General features: G+C 42.5%; 1 long non-coding RNA gene across 1 annotated transcript; it reads left to right on the forward strand.

Moving 5' to 3' along the window:
- Nucleotides 1-2220: 2220 nt before the first annotated feature.
- Nucleotides 2221-16336, forward strand: LOC132400480 (uncharacterized). The gene is made up of 3 exons (XR_009514266.1): nucleotides 2221-2411; nucleotides 8744-8841; nucleotides 13385-16336. It is a non-coding gene; the product is annotated as an uncharacterized LOC132400480 (long non-coding RNA).
- The last annotated feature ends 248 nt before the right edge of the window (nucleotides 16337-16584 follow it).

The raw sequence follows: 16584 nt of genomic DNA on the forward strand, positions 1-16584 counted from the left end.
GCTCATCATTTTAGGAAAAGTCTCTTGCCTCCACCATGCTCCTTCCTCCCCTTCTCCCCACCCAGCCTCCAACCTTATTCTGGCTTCTGCCCCACACACTCGTACATTCCAGCGCTGCAGAAGGGTCTCGGCTACAATATGAACCATTTATACTCTCCCCGCCCCCATGGATGCTGCCTGACCTGCTGAGTTCCTCCAGCATTTTCTGTGTGCTGCATCAGAGCTCTGAACTGTCTATGAACTCATTACTCCTCTTTCTCACTATTCATTTTCATAACTTACCCTTTCTTGCTCTATGTCAGTGAAAATAAGCCTGATTCTAAGGAAGATCAAGCAATAAATACACCCTCATAGTACAGATTTAACTTCAAGAACAAACCTATGCAAATTTTCCATCAAACTCACCATTTCAAGTTCTGAAACCAATCTCCCTTTTAAATATTCAACTGGGAAGCAACATTAAAGAAAAGTCTACGCCATATTTCCTCTAACTGGATTTATTTTACCAAATTCCAAGTTCTTCCATAAAGATTCACAGAGCAGTACTAAGTGTAAATTATGTTCTGTATACAGTACTGTGCAAGTCTTAGCTAGGGTGTCTTTGGCGCTGTACTATAGTAATTTTATGTATTGCACTGTATTGATGCTGCAAAAAAACAACTAATTTAACAAGCGATGATAAACCTGATTCTGATGTGGGTCTCTATTGTGGACTGAGAGTGGGAAAGGGGCAGGGAGGGGTGAATCATGGTTGGGAAAAGGGGGCAGGGAGGGGTGAATCATGGTTTGGAAAAGAGGGAGAGGGGAGCACCAGAGAGACATTCTGTAACGATCAATAAAACGGTCGTTTGGAATCAAATTATTTTGCCTGGTGTCTCAGGGCTGGGTGGTCTGCACCCGTATCTGTCACTCCCTCTCTACCACCCCTCCCAGCGCTCTCCCCTCGCCATTCCCAACGTCCTTTGCTCTCACCGAATTTACAAGCTGGCTTTCCACTCCACGCTGACAAATACAGGGCTGTGCACAGGTATTAGGCACGACATATGTCTAACACTTTCGCACTGTATTCACCCTTCATTACTTCTCAACTAGTATTAGCCGTTTGCCACACTGCAGCCCCTGCAAATGAGCAATGCCGACGTTACCACACGCTGGCGTTCCTACAAAATAACGCGCAGCCCCGACAGGGCAAACTGCGCTCGTGCGGGATCCCAGTGTTTCCCAATGACGTAACCGTAGGAAGAGCGCGTAGACGAACATCGCAATGACACAACGCGGGGATCCCCGTGACGTCACCAAGTGTAGCGGGCAGTGTCGAGGCGGAATCCCCAGACGCTGTTCACTCCCGTTCCACCTACCCTTCCCAGCTTCTCCCATTATTCCTCCCCCCATCACCTCCCCATCTCTCCTCTCACCTGCATTGTTCAACCCAGAGTAAATTTATTATCGAAGTTCGTATTTTCACCTTGAGATACATACCTACAACTAAGTGACTCAGGTAGTATGTGGTGACATACACGCAATTTCATAATAAATTAATTTTGATAATTGTTTCCTCTACCCGTCATATCCCAGCTTCTCACATAATTTCCTCACCACCACCCCCCCCCCACCCCGGTTCCCGCTATCTGCCGTCTCTCCCCTGGATTGTTCGGCAGTTCATCCCTTTCCTTCTTATTCCAATCTACTCTATACCCTACACCCCCTCCCTCTTCCCCTGGATTCTCCCAACACCCGCCAGCTCGTGTTCCTCCCCCTTCCCCCACCCAGCTTCTCCGATCTTCGTTTCCAGTCCCGATGGAGTGTAAAGCCCTAGTACGACGATCGTTCATTTCGCTGCATAAATGCTGCCTGATGGTCAAACCTTTTGTGTGTGTTGCTCCAATTTTCCGGCATCCCGAGTATTTCTTGTGTTTGAATAATTGATTCTGTTCACAATTCCCGCCAACCGCGCCATCTCTGACAGAAGCAGGGGCCGCAGGAAAACGCTATTTCGACTGTTTTCACCTCTCCTTCAATACCTGAGCTATTTCAGTGAAATTATAATAATTTCTTTTATTATTATTTCATTCGGAATTGGCGGATATTGTGTATTAATAATACATTAAAGAGTGAAGTTTATATTTCCTCCTCCCCCCCCCCTCACAGTGACAATGGTCGTTCCCGGCTTTGCTACTTCAGCGCAGACTCAGTTTTTAAAAAATGAAATCGAAAGAGAAACTGGGCAGAAACTGGAGAAAAGTTAACAGATGCTGGAAATCCAAAGCAACACACACAAACTGCCGGAGCAACTCAGCAGGCCAGGCAGCATCCATGGAAGAGTATACCTGCTGAAGGGTCTCGGCCCGAAACGTCGACTAGAGTCTTGTCCGTAGACGCTGCCTGGCCTGGCATTTTGTGCAGAGAAACGGGTTAGTGAATTTAGGGCAGGAATCTTAATTCTGTAATTAATAAGGTCCAGGCTGCCATGCAGAAAGCAGGTGGAGAAATGGGGTGAGCAGAGGGGATTTAAGTTTTCCGCAGCAAAAAATTCATATTATTAGTATCAGGAGGCTCTTTTTGACTTTAGTGTTGGACTGCACGGACAGACATTGGAACAGGGGTCAGTGATCAGGATTCCTCGGTGTATGGATGGTTGTGAAATTTACACTGAAGCTTCATGTCAGTAAAATACTTGGAAGATGTAATGTCCTTTCTGTGCTTGGGTGGGGGGTGGGGAGCTAATAGGGTATCTATGACTACATTGTAATATGCATTGATTAGAGCTGTCTTAGATTATGGTGTGTTGTATGCGGGTCTGCTGCTCCCTCACTTTTAAAATAGCTCAATGTTATTTTCAAGCCCAGGCTTTACGCCCGTGTTGTGATGCTTTTAGGCCTTTTTCTGACTGTGGCCTGCAGGTGGGAATAGGTCAAACACCATTGTATTTGTGAAGCTTGCAGATGGTTGTGAATTTTTGGGTACAGTACACCTCAGTGGCCGTGAGGGTGATCATCCATCTCAGAATATCCGGATTGTTGGAAACATCAAGATCACAAGATCTGCAGTGTTGGGTGGGAAGATAATGATCATGTTTAATATAACTTAGGATTCAAGTGTGGCTTTATCCATTATTCCTCCCTGGCTCTGTCCTTTACCTGGGGTAGATTTGACCCTTTGGGAGAGACTGTCAGAATGTGCCACATGTGTCTCTGAAGAGGTAGTTATGGAATGGTTCCAGTGTTTACAGATGGCTCTAGAGACCTAGAGCCAGTGCAGTGGTCTATGTCCCAGAATTTCAGGTGTCAATTTAAAAAAAAGTTATTTCAAAATGTTATCCCATTTAAAGAGCTTTGACCAGTGGCCTAGTCAGGACATCAGAAGTTTTGAGAGGAGGGGTCTTCAATCACGTCCACTGCCAGAGTACAAAGGGTGGCAGCAGGACACTACTGCAAAGATGAGCTTTGACCAGAGGCCAGTCAGTAGTTGGGAGTGATTAGCAAAAGAGCAAGTTAAAGGAAGGCAGGAGCAAGGGCAGCGGCCATCGTCCCAGCGACTGTCGTCTGAGTGGTGATCTTGAGGCTTCATCGAAGAGAGGCTCCAGTCAGAGAAAGCAAAGGAAAGTAGATTTCAAGGTTAAGTTTTTCCACTTCCTTTCTTTATATACATTCAGCTAGGACGGTCGAGATACCAGGCAGGATAGAGGATGTGGGAATGCAGGGAGACCTCCAGTGTCCCCGATGTCTACAACTGCGAGAAGTGCGTCCAGCTGCAGCTTCGAAAAAACCACATTAAGGAGTTGGAGCTGGAACGGGATGAATTCCAGATCATCCGGGATGATTAAGGGGTGATAAACAGGCAATACAGAGGGGTAGTTATAACTGACAAGGTTATGCACAGGGAGTTCATTGAGTTAGGTGCTAAGTTAAAGGGTATGAGCTGAGCATTGCTACTGGTGCCACATGCTAGTGAGGCCAGAACTAAGAAGATTACACAGTTTGCTACGAGTCTAAGGAATTGGCGTGGGAGGGAGGGCATAAGATTTTTGGAATTCTATGGAGAAGTAAAAAGCATGATAGACAATGGAGAATCAGCTAATGTATACTTTCAGAAGGCTTTTGACAAGGTGCCACACATGAGGCTGCTTAACAAGCTACAAGCCCATGGTATTACAGGAAAGAATCCAGCATGGATAAAGCAGTTGCTGATTGGCAGGAGGCAAATAATGGGAATAAAGTGAGCCTTTCTAATTGGCTGTTGATGATTAGTGTTGTTCCACAAGGGTCTGTATTGGGACCATTTTATTTATGTTATATATCAATGATTTAGATGTGGAATTGATGGTTTTGTCGCAAAGTTTGCAGATGATACGGAGATGGGTGGACAGGCAGGTAGTTTTGAGGAATTACAGAAGGACTTAGACAGACTAGGAGACTGGGCAAAGAAAAGGCGGATGGAATGCCGTGTCAGGAAGTGAATGGTCATGTAGTTTGGTAGGATATGTGAAAGGGTTGAATATTTTCTAAATGGAGAGAAAATACAAAAAAACTGAGGCGCAAGGGGACTTGGGGTCCTTGTGCAGGATTCCCTAAAGGGTAATATGTTGGTTGAGTCTGTTACGAATGTGCCACAACTCTGAGGGGCCGAAGGGTACAAAGTAGCCCCCTCTTTTTTGAGAATCGCAAGATTGCTATTAATTCGGGTCTGGGACCCAGGAAATGAGAGAGAGGGACATGCAGGAATCCTCAAGGTTTTGAATGTGTCCTGGGCATCTGAAAGACAAAGCCACGGATAACGGCCATTGTCTCTGAGAGACGGAATTGTGTATTGAGTACTGTACTATTAATTGAAGCCCTCAGGGGACGACCAGAGTGGGCTGGTTGAGGGATTGCACCATCCCAACCTGATTGACATCTGAGACCCCATGAGTAAGGATAAAAGAGGGTCTGGGGAACAACCCCTTTAGACGCACCAGGAGAAACACTAGAAATCCCATGACAGCGTTTAATAGCGACAGCCGGTGGGGCCCACGTGCGTCCTTTCCCATCGCCTGGGATTGGCGGGACTGACCACGGAAGAACGGCTCAGCTAAAAGGAAAAGGACACCAACGACATTTCAAAGGATCGACATCATAAAAAAGGAAACTCTGGCAAGTTCCAAAATCTCTCTCTCTTGACTCCAACCAAAGGCTGCAGCCTGAATGAACTAAAGTGACTTTTATATTTCCATCGGACAATACATTATCCCCTAGACAACGACAGAGCTATTTCTTACTGATTATTATTATACCCGCACCTTTTGATCTAGTATTGACGACGTATAGTATCTATATGTTTGCATTGATATTATTTTTGTGTATTTTTATCAATAAATACTGTTAAAATAGTACCATCAGACTTCAACGGATCCCTCTATCTTTGCTGGTAAGTGACCCAGTTACGGGGCACGTAACAAGTCTGTGATGACGAAGGCAAAGGAAATCTCAGCATTCATTTCAACAGGACTAGAATAATAATCAAGGATGATAGAGGATTTATAAAGCACTGTTGAGGCCTCACTTGATCGTGAGCTGTTTTGGGACTCTAGTCTCAGAAAGGGTGCACTGGCACTGGGCAGGATTCAAAGGTAATTCCAGGATTGAACTGCTTGTCACATAAAGAGCATTTTTTTGGCTGCGGCCCTGTATTCACTAGAAATCAGAAAGTTAAGGGGTGACCTCATTGAAACCCATCAAATGGTGAAAGGCCTTGATAGAGTGGATGTGGAGAGGATGTTTCCTGTGGTGGGAGGCCCTAAGATCTGAGGACACAGCGTCAGAATAGAGGGGCTTCCTTTTAGACAGATATGGGGAAGCAATACTTTGGCCAGAGAGTGGTGAATCTGTGCAACCCTTTGCCACAGGCAGCTGTGGAGGCCAAATATTTATGTATATTTAAGGCAGAGTTTGACAGATTGTTGATTGGTCAGGGCACGAAGGAATACCAGTGGAAGGCAGGAGACTGGGGCTGAGAGGAAAACTGGATCAGCCATGATGAAATGGTGGAGTTGACTTGATGGGCTGAATGGCCTAATTCTGCTCTTACATCTTATGGTATAATAAATTTTTAGTTTACTCTTGAAATGGTGGTAATCCTTGCATTGCAGTGGTTAGAGGCTGTATAGCCTTGCATTTGGTTAGAATTAAGACAAACATTACTACAGTTACAGTATTTAGGAGTGTATGTCTGCTTTCCGTGGGTCCCAGCTCGTGTAGGCATGGAAAGAAATGAAATAGTTGATAGGCTGACTAAACAATCTACGAAGATCAGTGCTGTTAATATTGATATTCCACTAAGTAAAGGGAAACAAAGGGTAATTAGGGATCATGTTCTCTCAGTCTGGTAGGTGGGACACAATTGAAGTGGAGACAGATATATAACCATATAGCAATTACAGCTCGGAAACAGGCCATCTTGCCCTTCTAGTCCATACCGAATGCTTACTCTCATCTAGTCCCACCAACCTGCACTCAGCCCATAACCCTCCATTCCTTTTCTATCCATAAACCTATCCAATTCTTTTTTAAATGACAAAATCGAACCTGCCTCTACCACTTCTACTGGAAGCTCGTTCCACACAGCTACCACTCTCTGACTAAAGAAGTTCCCCCTCGTGTCACCCCTAAACTTCTGCCCCTTAACTCTCAACTCATGTCCTCTTGTTTGGATCTCCCCTACTCTCAATGGAAAAAGCCTATCCATGTCAACTCTATCTATCCCCCTCATAATTTTAAATACCTCTATCAAGTCCCCCCTCAACCTTCTACGCTCCAAAGAATAATGACCTAAATTGTCCAACCTTTCTCTGTAACTTAGGTGCTGAAACCCAGGTAACATTCTAGTAATTCTCTTCTGTACTCTCTCTAATTTGTTGACATCTTTCCTATAATTTGGTGACCAGAACTGTACACAATACTCCAAATTTAGCCTCACCAATGCCTTGTACAATTTTAACATTACATCCCAACTCCTATACTCAATGCTCTGATTTATAAAGGCCAGCATACCAAAAGTTTTCTTCACCACCCTATCCACATGAGATTCCACCTTCAGAGAACTATGCACCATTATTCCTAGATCACTCTTTTCTACTGCATTCTGTCACATAAATTACAGGAAGTAATGCGATTGCAGGACAGACATTGGAAGAAAGGGCAAAAAAGTGGCGGATGAAATACAGTGTTGGAAAATGTATGATGCATTGTGTTAAAAAGAAACAAAACACTTATCTAAAAAAGGAGAAAATTCAAACATCAGAGGTACAAAGGGACTTGGGAGTACTCGTGCAAGACTCCCAGAAGGTTAATTTACAGGTTGAGTCTGTGGTAAAGAAGGCAAATGCAATGTTGGTATTCACTTGAAGGAGAATATAATATAAAAGCAAGGATGCCTTGTTGAGAAGAGGACATGGACAGATATATCAGTGTGGGAATGGGAAGTGGAATTAAAATGGCTGGCCACAGGGAGATCCTGGCCAGTATGACAGATGGAGTTAGTGCTTAATGAAGCAATTTTCTGGAATCTGCAACATGTCTCACCGATGTAGAGCAGGCTGAAGGGAAGGATAAGCAGACAACAGAGTCGAGAGACCAATGCCAGCATGGAGAGTAGAGGGGGAAATGTGCCTGATTGTGGGACGGCAGAAGCTGCAGAGAATGGTATATTGAATTCATGGGCTGGTAGGTGAGGACAAGGGAAATTCTAACCCTGTTATGTCCTAGGTGAAGGCTAACATAATGGGAAATTGAAGAGTTTAATGCACAGCAGTGGAAGGACAATCCTGTTTTCTGAAAGAAGTGGATTACTCATACAGTGATGCCAGGAAGTTTGGTGAACCCTGTAGAATTTTCTCTGTTTCTGCATAAATAACCTAAAATGGGATCAGATCTTTGTGTTAGTCCTAACTACATAAACAGAACACTATTAAATAAATAACACAAAAACATTATACTTGTTCATTTATTTATTGAGAAAAATGATCCAATATCACATGTATTTGTGGGGGAAAAATTAGGGTTTTGATCCCATCAAGTCTGTTCCGCCATTTCATCATGGCTGATCCATTTCCTTCTCAAACCCATTCTCCTACTTTCTCCCCATAACCTTTCATGCCCTGACTAATCAAGAAGCTATCAGCCTCTGTCTTAAATGCACCCAGTGACCTGCCCTCCACAGCCACCTGTAGCAACTAATCACACAGATTCACTGCCCTCTGGCTAAAGAAATACCTCCTTTCCTCTGTTATAAAAAGAAAGCCCCCTATTTTGAGGCTCCATCCTCTGGACCCAGTCTCCCCTCCACCAAAGGAAACACTGTCTTCATATCCACTCTATCTCAGCCTTTCAACATTCAATAGGTTTCAATGAGATTCCCCCCTCCCCATTCTTCTAAATTCAGTAATTTCATTTAATATCAGAGAATGTATATAATATACAACCTGAAATTCTTACTCCTCACAGACATGCTTGAAACAGAAGAGGAAAAAAATTCCTAAGAATGAATGGCAGAATAACAAACATAAGAACCTCAAAGCCCGCTACACCCCTCCCACGCATAAGCAACAGCAGGCAGCATCAATCCTCCCCGCCCACTTATTCTTGCATAAAGCATCAGCATTCCACCCCGCCTCCCAGCATGCAAGCAACAGCAAAGTCCCCAGTGAGTCACCATGGTCTACAGTCCATCAATAACTAACTGTTCATTCCAACATTTTGATGTCCCACAGGCTCACTCTCTCACTAACAAAGGAGAGACAGATATGGCTTCCACAGCGAGAGGAGGGACTAACAGTCGCTGCTTTGATGTTACAGTCAATCCATTCCAGTGAGTACAGTCTCCAAACTCCAGTATATGGTGTTTGAACTCATGACATTCGAAAACATTTGGCAGCCAATGACTTGTCTCTGCTGGGCTGCATTTGGAAGTGTACCAGTTAACTTTTCCTGACAATACCCATAGAAAAAAATGTGGTGCAAGATGAGCTCATCATCTTTAGTAATGCTGGTTGAGGGATAAATACTGTGCAATAACGAAGATGTAGCAATTTAGCAGCTTGCCATGTGATGACAAAAGGAGACTGCAGTTAATGTACATTGTCATAGATCTCATGCCAGCTTCAGCCTGCCACAGATTCCCCGGCAGAGGTTCTGAAGGACCGAGCTCATATGTGCTATATTCCCAGTGGTGGGGCACAGCCAGGAAATTGCTGGCAGGCATCAAGTTCAGGATTTGAATTCCAAATGTTAGCAATAACAGAAGTCAAGACACAGTGTACCACAGAACTGCCAGAATTCCCTAGCAAGTTATGGCTCTTCATAAATGCAAGAGATTCTGCTGATGCTGGAAATCTTGAGGAAGACAGACAAAATGCTGCAGGAACTCAGCAGGTCCGGCAGCATCTATGAAAGCTAATGTTGAAGGTCTCGGCTGAAATATCAACTGTTTATTACTCCTTCCCCTTCTTCCTATTTATTCCGGCTTCCAGTCCCTTCCCTTCCAGTCCTGATGAAGGGTCTCAGCCCAACACGTTGACTGTTTATTCCCTCTCCATAGATGCTGCCTGACTTGCTGAGTTCCTCCAGCATTTTGTCAGTATTGCTCGAATTTTGTTGCTGGATACTGGCACTTTATTTGAATTTAGCATCTCATTAGAAGGTCAGCTCAAAGTTCAAAGGTCCCGCAGTAGCTTAAGATGGACTCATAACCTCACAATGTACTTGGTCAAGGCTTTGCTGCCTACACTGCGTCTTGTCAGCAAGACCAAGGAGCTGAATATTGACTCAGGAGGAGGAAACCAGAGGGCCATGAGCAGGTCCTCATCGGAGGATCAGAGTTGGAGAGGGTCAGCAACTTGAAATCCCTTGCTGTTATTATTTCAGAGGACCTGCCTGGGCCCAGCACATAAGTACAATTTCTAAGAAAGCACAGCAGTGTCCCTACTTCCCTAGAGAGAGTGCAGAGGAGATTTACAAGGATGTTGCCTGGATTGCAGGGTGCACCATATGAGAATAGGTTGAGTGAACTTGGCCTTTTCCCCTTGGAGCAACAGAGGTTTAGAGGCGAACAGAGGGAGGGGTTTAAGATGATGAGGGGTATTGATCGTGTGGGTAGTCAGAGGCTTTTTCCCAGGGCTGAACTAGCTAACATGAGGGGGCATAGTTTTAAGGTGCTTGGAAATAGGTACTGAGGGGATGTCAGGGGTAAGTTTTTCACACAGAGAGTGGTGGGAGCATGCATGCACTGCCATCAATGGTTTTGTAAACGGATACAATAGGGTCCTTTAAGAGCCTCTTAGATAGGTACATAGAGCTTAGAAAAAAAGAGGGCTATGTGCTAGGAAAATTCTAGGCAGTTTCTAGAGTAGGTTACATCCTCGCCACAACACTGTGGGCTGAAGGGCCTGTAATGTGCTGTAGATTTCTTTGTTCTCTGTTCCTTAGGAGTTTATGAAGATTCAGCATGATAGCTAAAGTTTTGACAATCTTCTAAAGGTGTGTAGTGGGGAATATATTGACTGGCTGCATCACAGTCTAATATGGGAACACCCTTGCCCTTGAATGGAAAATCCTACAAAAAATAGTGGATATAGCCCAGTCTATCATAGGTAAAACCCTCCCCACCATTGAGCATCTCTACATGAAACATGTTGTGTTCTTATACATACCGTGGGTTACTAAGAACAAACCATATTCTGGAAGAATTAAAATTAAAACTTTTACCTAACAGCAATCAGCAACCATGTTTTCACTATACAAGCTTCACTATACAAAGTAAGATCATTCTTACTTTGTTTTTTTACCACAAAGATCAATAAAAAACTCCTCAAGTTCATTTTCAAGCACTGCATTTACGTTTTTCATTTCTTTTCTATCCCACTCCTGACACGGTTGCTGTTTGCTGTTAGATATAAGTTCCAGTTTTAATTCTTCCAGAATATGGTTTGTTCTTAGTAACCCACGGTACATATAAAGAACACAGCATGGTGTCAGAAGTCGGACTGGAAGAATAATACGTTTGCTAAACACGGGAGAAGCGAAGATAATCCAAAAAAAGAGTGCAAACTTTTTTTGTGTTTGCTAACAGCTTTACAAATGGAAGGGTTGCAACCTCCAAAAACACTTCAACTGAAACAGCTGAAAATTGGAGAAGATTTAAACAGCGATTTGAAATTTATAGGTGATCAGAGCAGGAAAAAAAATCAGAAAAAAATTAAAGCAGCGATCCTACTCCACGTAATAGGGGACGATGCAATTGAGGCATATAACTATTTTACTTTTGAAAATGGAGATAATTTGAATCTAAAAGCGATAATCGATAAGTTTGAAGTATTTTGTATACTGAAGCACAATGTGATGTATGAACAGTATAAATTCATTACATACAAGCAGAAAGCTAGTCGAACGATTGATCAATTTGTCATGGAGGAGGGCTAAGGCACCGGTGACGCCTGTTTCCATCCAAGGGGTCAGTGTGGACATGGTGGAGGATTACAAATACCTGGGGATACAAATTGACAATAAACTGGACTGGTCAAAGATCACTGAGGCTGTCTACAAGAAGGGTCAGAGCCTTCTCTATTTCCTGAGGAGACTGAGGTCCTTTAACATCTGCTAGATGACACTGAGGATGTTCTACAAGTCTGTGGTGGCCAGTGCTATCATGTTTGCTGTTGTGTGCTGGGGTAGCAGGCTGAGGGTAGCAGACACCAACAGAATCAACAAACTCATTCGTAAGGCCAGTGATGTTGTGGGGGAGGAACTGGACTCTCTGACGGTGGTGTCTGAAAAGAGGATGCTGTCCAAGTTGCATGCCATCTTGGACAATGACTCCCATCCAATCCATAATGTACTGGTTAGGCACAGGAGTACATTCAGCCAGAGACTCATTCCACCGAGATGCAACACTGAGCGTCATAGGAAGTCATTCCTGCCTGCGGCCGTCAAACTTTACAACTCCTCCCTCAGAGTGTCAGACACCCTGAGCCAATAGGCTGGTCCTGGACTTATTTCCACTTGGCGTGATTAACTTATTATTATTTAATTATTTATGGTTTTATATTGCTATATTTCTTCACTATTCTTGGTTGGTGCAACTGTAACGAAACCCAGTTTCCCTCGGGATCAATAAAGTATGTCTGTCTGACTGGAACTGAGAAACAACAGTAAAACGTGCGAGTTTGCAGAGCTGACGGACTCTCTCATTAAAGACAGAATTGTTTGCCGCATTCTGGATAACGCTCTGAGAGAAAGACTTAAGAGAACCAGATGTAAATTTGGAAAAAGCTTTGAAAAAGCTTTGAAAATTGTAAAGTCGCAGGTTAAAGAGCTTTTTATTGAGAAATGCAGCATACACACTGTGAATAACCGCAAACATATTAGAAAAAATAATGAAACAGCAATGAAACCAACAGAGACCAAGACGTCATCTGAAGGAAAATACTTTGTGATCGCTGTGTGTGGCAGCACCAACCAAAAAAATGTCCAGTGTATGGGAAAATGTGCAGCCGCTGTGGTAAGGTCAATCATTTTTCACGCTGTTGCAGAAGTAGAAAAGAAATAAAATACGTAAATGCAGTGCTTGAAAATGAACTTGAGGAGTTTTATATTGATGCGGTTTGTGAAAACAAAGTAAGAATGATCTAGAAGCGTGGCAGTGTTAAACGTGCTTGCTGTTAGATGTTAAAAGTTCTAGCTTTAATTCTTCCAGAATATGGTTTGTTCTTAGTAACCCACGGTATGTATGAAGAACTCAATAAAACAATATCACAGGAAAGCATCATTCATCATCAGTGACCCAACCACCACTGCCCCCCCCACCACTACCCAGGACATGCTCTCTTCTCACTGCTGCCATCAGGAAGAAGGTATAAGAGCCTCAAGATTCACACAGCCAGGTACAGGAACAGTTATTACTCCTCAGCCATCAGGCTCTTGAACCAAATAGGGTAACTTCACTTGCCCCATCATTGAAATGTCCTCACAACTAATGGACTCACTTTCAAGGACTCTTCATCTCATGTTCTCAATATTGCCTATTTATAATTATTTCTTTCTGTTTGTATTTGCACAGTTTGTTATCTTTTGCACACTGATCAAACACGCACATTAGTGTCGTCTTTCATTGATTATATTATGGTTATTATTCTATGGATTTATTGAGTATACCCACAAGAAAAAACATACGGTGACATTTATGTATTTTAATAATAAATTTACTTTGAACCTTGCTCACATTCTCAATGAGTAGACTTGCAGGTGCCGCGTTACACTGGAAGTTAACATTAATTTCACTGTTTGAATAATTCAGAATTTATTATAACAAATCTTCCGCAGCGTGCTTCATAAGTTAATTTTTTTTTGCACCATAGATTGCTGGAGGTGCAAGTTCATATGATCACCTGGGAGGTAATGAAACACACTTTGGAATTGGAATCTGAGGACAATGCACAATTAATGATGAAGATGAATTTCTCTGATTTCTGCTGCACTTTGCCTCCTTGCTTCCCTCTGCTCTCAATTGCAGTTCTTCACAGTCACACCTTTTTATATTAAAGGTTATATTCATGCTTTTAATGTGAAAGTAAGCAATCACGGGAAAATTTAATTGGATTCAATTAACATGGCTATTCACAATGGTCGCATGGCAGGGTGGAGATACGTCTCTACCAAAGGAAATGTAAGGAATTTCTCCTTTTTGCTAGCCTGCAGGTCACCCTTGGGTAAGGTATAGCATCTGCTCAGCACCTCCCTCCCGGATTAGAGTCTTATAAGCAGTTAGAGTAAGTGGTGGATGGTCATATGAGCAGTTGGGGCATATCACAAGCCCTGGTTTTGTGACCACTGATGCCAGGCAGACAATCTCTGAATGGTAATGATAATGGCTGGGGTCACCTGCCTTGTAAAGACACTGCCCAGAAGAAGGCAACGGCAAACCACCTTGGTAGAAATATTGGCCAAGAGCAATTGTGGTCAAAAGACTGTGATCTCCCATGTCATTTGACACGGCACATGATGATTCATAGTGGTATATATGCAAACCCTCCGCAAAACAATTTATTGGGACAAGGCACTGCTCTCATCTCTTTACAGTCATCACTGTGTGGCTCAGTACGGCTCAAACACTATCTCCGGATTCACTGATGAACTGTGATAGTGTGAAAAGACGGCATGGTCCAGGAGGCAGGGACCTTTGATGATAAATATTACTCAGCATTACTATCAATGCATGCTTGAAAAGTTACTACAAATAGTTTCACTAACTTTATAGTTAGAAATGGGCAAAATAGGTAATAGAAACTCTACACGAAGCCAAATCCATCCAGAAACGAACGATAAACAATGCAAATTCATCAATATATTCAAAAAGCACCTAAATACTAGAATTTCATGAAAACACAATCAGGAAAATGCTAGAGCAAAAAGCTGGAATTCAGATCTTATGGTAGCGTAGTGATTAGCACAACACTTTACAGTGCAGGCAATTAGGGTCAATTCCTGCTGCTGCCTAATGGGAGTTTGTAGGTTGTCCCCGTGAGCATGTGTGTTTCTTTTCAATGCTCCAGTTTCCTCCCACAGTCCAAAGATATACTAGTGGTAGGTTAATTAGTGATTATAAAATTGTCTCATGATTAAGCTAGAGTTAAATCAAGGGATTGCTGGGCTGCGCAGTTTGAAGGGCGCAGTATCTCAATAAATAAATAAACAAACTTTCTCTTGAGTGTTGCTCAAGATTTCCAGCATCTGCAGAACCACTTGTGTCTCTGGCTACTTTGAGGAGTTCTTCCTTTAATCTTTAACACTAAAGGTCCTAATTTAACCCTCCCTGTTTCACACTATCTATCCAAGCATTTTAGGTGAAAATTATAGTTACATGCTTACTGCTAATGAGGACTTATCTATCACCACTTCAATCTTGCCCTTTTGAGAGATGGTAAATGCACCAATTCCAGATGGGTAGGTTTCTAGACATAATTGAATAGGGCCATATTCAAAGATTTAGACTCCAATGCAAATGATACCAGTAACAATGCTGCCTGAAAAACAGCAAACAGATCCTGTTCCATAAAAGTCAGCAAATATTAATTTTTTTTGTCATTTTTGGGAGCTGTCCATCTTCAAGGATCAACGTCACTCACCATTTACAAGTATCAGGAATTTGCTGTAGTGTGTTGGTCAGGGCACAACATGCAACAAAAAACAGCATTCAACAACTATAAAGAATTATATAAAGTACTGGAAAGTTGAGGTTGGAGTATGGATATGGAATGAGATGTCCTTTAGTACGTAAATACCAGCATGGAAACAGTATTATAAAAATTGATTTAAAGTGTTTACAGCACAGTGCAGTGACGGGGGCAATAGATAGAGGGAGGTGGGGGCTAACTGGAGTGACTGATCAGAATAACTGATTGGGGGAAGAAACTTCTAAGATGGCATGAAGTTTATACCTTAATAGCCCCATAGTGTTTTACCAAAGGAAGCTTTTATAAAAGCTTTTATTTTGCAGGAGGGTAGGTCCTGCAATGATTTCTCCTGCCTCCTTCTTGGTCCTGGACACATACAATTCCTGCAGCGAGGGCAGACTACAGCCAATGACCTTCTCTGCTGACCTGAAATAAAGCTCTAGTTTCAATGACTGGACCAGTCAAATGTCTCTTCTTTATTTCTCCCATCACCGATGGAAAGCCCACAGAGTTGAAGTAAATCATAGGCACAAGAAATTCTGCAGATGTTGGAAATACAAAGCAACACACGTTAAATACTAGAGGAACTCAGCAGGTCGGGCAGCACTTACATTGCTCTTTGAAGTAAATGTACAAGACATAGTAGAAAACACTGGAGAACTGTGCTCTTTGAGTTCTGTAACTGAGAGCCAACAATAAATAATCTTTATACAGCTATGGTGGATGTTATCTAACAGGACAGGATTTGAAGTCACACCCTTGATGCGATCTTTATTGTTTCAAAATTGATCTGCTGGAACATTGCCTTCTCAAATGATTGCATCCTCTGAGTGATGTAATAGCCTGCATGGAAGAAGTGTCAGTAGAAATTATGAATGAATTGGTTCAAGTTTTATTAAAAGTACTGATACCCTTTTTTTTTACAACTTTGCTTCATTATCATTTTAGAAGATTTTGTATCTTCTACAAACATAAAGCAAGGCAGTATTCAGATCCACTCAGTGCAGGCATTTTTCTTTCTGTATTTCTAAGTAATTTTTCTCTGCAAATACTACATGATGATGTATTTTGCTTCTTAGACATTAAGTTCTTGCTACTTTTCAAAATAACTTTTTCTCCCTCTTTGTAATTAAATCACACTGTTTTTATGTCATCTCGTGCTGGTGTCTGACATGAACCCCTAGCCAATTTCACTGTGTTGCTGCAGTCTGGATGTTTAAAATTATACATGCTTTTGCACTGCACGTAATTCACAAGTCCAATAGGATTATATTTCTTTTTCTTTATGCTTTGAATGTCTATCACCGTAGAATAGATATCTTGCATGTGAATTACCTTTGTTTTCTTGTCTCTGCTCTCATGAAGAACTGCATTGGCACAAATAA

This window comes from Hypanus sabinus, chromosome 10 (assembly GCF_030144855.1).
Source record: "Hypanus sabinus isolate sHypSab1 chromosome 10, sHypSab1.hap1, whole genome shotgun sequence".
NCBI lineage: Eukaryota > Metazoa > Chordata > Chondrichthyes > Myliobatiformes > Dasyatidae > Hypanus > Hypanus sabinus.